The sequence below is a fragment of the Psammomys obesus genome, unplaced genomic scaffold (genome assembly GCF_907164565.1).
Source record: "Psammomys obesus unplaced genomic scaffold, mPsaObe1.curated_primary_1811, whole genome shotgun sequence".
Lineage (NCBI taxonomy): Eukaryota > Metazoa > Chordata > Mammalia > Rodentia > Muridae > Psammomys > Psammomys obesus.
In genome coordinates this window covers 4,189,015-4,193,329 of record NW_026596109.1, presented here as the reverse complement: position 1 = coordinate 4,193,329, position 4,315 = coordinate 4,189,015, and positions in this window count along the sequence as shown.

Here is a 4,315-nt window from a genome sequence, read left to right as displayed (position 1 = left end):
GCTAGTGAGGGCCACCTCTGACTCCACGTTACTATGAGACAGACATCCCTGGGACAGTCAGTCCTGTCAGCTGTGGGTGTGGAGTTGTTAACCTTTTTGTAGACTGGATAAGAAATCTAATAGCAGGTCTAAAGTCTAATGACAAACCACACTGGAGTGGGGATTGGGGTAGGGACCGGGCAGCCAGCCTCCTCCACCGCCTCCCTATGGCTATGGAGGAAAGGCTCTGGTTCATTGTTGGGTACTTGCTTCTGATGTGTAAGTGGGAGGCCCTGACCATTCTCGCTGAAAGGCTGGAGGGGAATTAAGGAAGCAGTTTAGAAGCCACAGCTTCAGTGGCGGTTTACGGAGCCTGGTAAACCAGTCACACAAAGGACAGAAACAATGTGAGCAACATGGTTTAGCCAAAGACATCGTACTTGGGGGCAGATTTAAGCCTAGGATCAGAGACACTGGAATTGGTTTTCAGGCCTCCCTGATTCCTGTTCAGTGCTTTTAAAAAGTATGTGCAGCTCAGAGGTGCTATCAGCACTGAGAAAGAGTGGCATCAAGACGGGGCTCACAACATCCCTGAGAGGAGCCACTGGCCACAAAGAGTGCAAAATGGATTCTTGGGGGAAGGAATAGAGATCAGATGTTACAGTGGTTTGTATTACCTCCACAGTGTGACTATATCCAACAAAATCTTATCTCCTAGTCTCATTTCTTAAGGAGAATTTAAATAAATTTAAGTCTCCTCTGGGAGAGATAGAGCACTCATGAATAAAAAATGAGAAACATTGAATTAAGGGATTAGGGAAGGAAGACACCACAATGAGCAATTATGAACTGATGCGGGTTAGAAAAAAAACAGCAAAGTTGCAAGAGCTCAGTACATGTGCACAGACACATGGACTCTCACATACATTATTTCTAAACAGACCATCACACACAGTTCTAAGTATCTTTCAACTAAAGGTCCTATGAAATGGGAAGAATTAGAAAATAATTTTCACAGCGCTCTATCGCAGCCTGGAAAATCTGCATACCTTCATTCAGACCAAAAAGACACAGACCAACTGGGCTGGTGTGCTTAAGATGATGATTCCATCAGATGTACATCTTCAAAAAGCATACATTTTCACTGGCGCCCTCACTGTGATGGGAGGAAGCTGGTCCTTGAGGACATCTTGCCATGTGCCTCAGGCACTGGTTGGCAACGCCAGTCCTCGCAAGGGGAATTGGAGAGTTACCTAGTCAAATCAAATAATGAAAGGCAGATGGCCAGGTTCGAACATTTAAAAAATTAAAAACTGTTCATTAAAGACTATCTGGCAAGCAGACGGGCGTAGACTCTGAGAACCACTGACTCCGGACCCTGCTGGATGTCAGTCTCAACCAGTAAGTTTCCTTCTGAATCAAGGGACCTGGACCATTCTGAACTACTGCACAGCGAAAAGGGCTGGTTCCAGGCACAGGGGCCTTGGTGAATGCAAAGGCCCTGGTGAGGACCCTTGGAGTGTTCTGTGCAAGCCACAATGGTGCCTGACCTTGATGGTGACAGTAATGTGTCTTAAGACCATGCTTTCCTTTCTAAACAATGTGAACGTCACTCACCACCACTACGTGTCTGAACAATGTCACACGTAATGCTTAGGGATTCGTCTCTACAGGGCCTACACAACTCACACACGGGAGCTGGCGAGATAGTTCAGCGGTTAAGGGCACGTGCTCTTGCAGAAGACCTGGGTTTGATTCCCAGCAGACAAATGATGGTCATAACTATCCATCACTCCACTTCCGAGTGATGTCCTCTTCTGACCTCTGTGAGCGCCAGGCATGCATGTGGTTAAAACACTCACATATTAAATGAAATAAATAAATCTAAAACAAGCAAACACATGAACAACCACCACCAAAAAGAAACACTTTCACCAAAAACCCAAAATGGTCTCTTGTTCAGGTTATAAACATTCAATTACTTCTATTACATTCAATTACATTCTTTTGACTTCAGGGCCATCTTATTGCAAAAGATGCAAAATAATTTCTTACATGGCCTGGGCTGGCCTTGAACTCTCGATCCTCCTGGGTCTCTGAGGGGCTGAGATTCCATGCCCAGCTTGCTATTACGTTTGAGTAGGCTGTACTGATTTTGTTTTTATTTCTCAGCTTTGTGAATCTATTGTAGGGATCTGTCTTCTGAGGCAGACAGATGCCATCCTCAGGAGTCCATCGTAGCTGTGTTTGTTGACTGTTGACCTTCGCTCATGAAAACAAGGAGTGGTGGGACCTTTGTCTGAGTATCTCCCCACTCAATTCTGCCTAATTGGATGTGGCCTGGGGGTCTTGGGCGTGCCTAGATTTTATAGGCTCGGGATGACAGAAGGAAGGGGCCTCCACGTCCATCCCAAGAAGGTCATCATCCATGCTGGATGGAGGCCTTCCCATGCTCCCACCTGTGACCTCTCACCCACACACTGTAAGTAACCCTAATACAACAGTTGGTACACTCTGGTGGAATGGGGCTTTGAGACCTTATAAAGGACTGAGAGTAGATGTCTAGTTCCCTGGATGCCCTCCACTCCCACCCCATGACGCTGTCATGACAACATCCTTCTTGGAGACACCACCTTTGTATTCCTTCTCCCTCCTCGGTCAGGAAGGTGTTTTTTTTAAAAAATGATTCATCCTGAATTCTAACCATGTTTGCTGTGTCTCTGTGAGGATATGCTTTGTGTGTGCGGGCACGAGGATGTCAGAACCTCCCGAGCTGGAGTTACCAGTGGTTGCGAGCCACCTCTGGTGAGGGAGGAACTGAATTTGGGAGCTCTGGAAGAGGAGCAAGTACTTTTCGGCGCTGAGCCATCTCTCTAGCCTGGAGAAGCTGCTTTCATAACAGAGAGCCTCACTATGACAGGAGAAACTAGAGTCCCACAGAGGGGTCCTTTGTAGGGAAGACAGGAAACCTAGATAATCTCAACAAGATAGGGTTGACCATCTTATCCTGAGGAAATGGATTTAGCTGCTCAGGAAGAAACAGCTATATATACTTTTATTTATTAGTTGATTTTCTAGTATTTCATTATTTATATTTATTTTATGTACACTGGTGTTCTTTCTGCCTGTATGGGTGTGTGAGGCTGTCAGATCCCCCAGAACTGGAGTTACAGACAGTTGTGAGCTGCCATGTGGGTGCCGGGAATTGAACCCGGCAGCCAGTGCTCTCCAGCCCTATTTGTTAGGTTTGAGACAAGCTCTCACCTGACTACCCTCGAACTTTTGATCCTCCTGCTGAGTTCAGCTTGTAAAGCCTAGAACACCAGGCATGATAGCTTTACTTATTTTTAGATGTTTGTTCTTTCTTTTAGCCTAGTACTATCTTCACATGTCTTTGTGTGTTTGAGATGGTCCAGGGGCCTGAAGCTGTCCAAAGCGCAGAAAGGAAATCTAGGTCACACGGTGAGAAGCGGCACATCAAAGAATGGTAACCACTCAACTGTGCGTTGCGTAGGGTTTATTTCACTAGCCTGCGATTTTATACACAGTATGGAAGGGCTGTGGGTAGCACATATATCGTTTACTCTCCGTAGTGCTGAGGACCCAATTTTATTTTATTTTATTTTTACAGTATATCATGATACCCTATCATGAAAACATTATTTGATGAATTTTTCCAACTACATATAAACGGAGATTTACCACACACACGGTGCAAAGAATTGTCTTCATAACATATTTGCATCACAAAATGTGAATCTAAAATACACCACTGTAATTAGAACACTACTTTAAAATCACAAATGCCCCACGTCAAAGCAGCCATTTGCTGAATCCCTGTAGACATCAAAAGCAGATTGGAGGATAAGTGGCAGCAGCTTTGAGCTATGATTTCAAAAGAAACCTTTTAAGAACCACGACTTCACAACTTTAAAATGCCTTCCTTTATCGGTTTAATATTCTCAGAGTCAAAAATGAGACATTTTAAAATTTATAGTCTTTAAAACAAACAGAATAAACCCGAGCCTCCCTAAACTGGAAGGCTACAGCTATAATACTAGATTTCGTAGAAACCTAAGGAAAACATTGCATGGGAGGCAGAAATGAATTCTAAAGGAATGAAATTTCTTCAAAAACATCTTTGATCACTGCCTCTCCAAAGAGAGAACACTATTACAGATGACGTGTTTCCATGATATAAACAAGCCAGAGAAAGATTTTCTTCATTTTATTTTTCCAATCTTCCTATCTTCCTTCCTTTCTTTTCTTTTCTTCTTTCTTTCTTTCTTTCTTTCTTTCTTTCTTTCTTTCTTTCTTTCTTTCTTTCTTTCTTTCT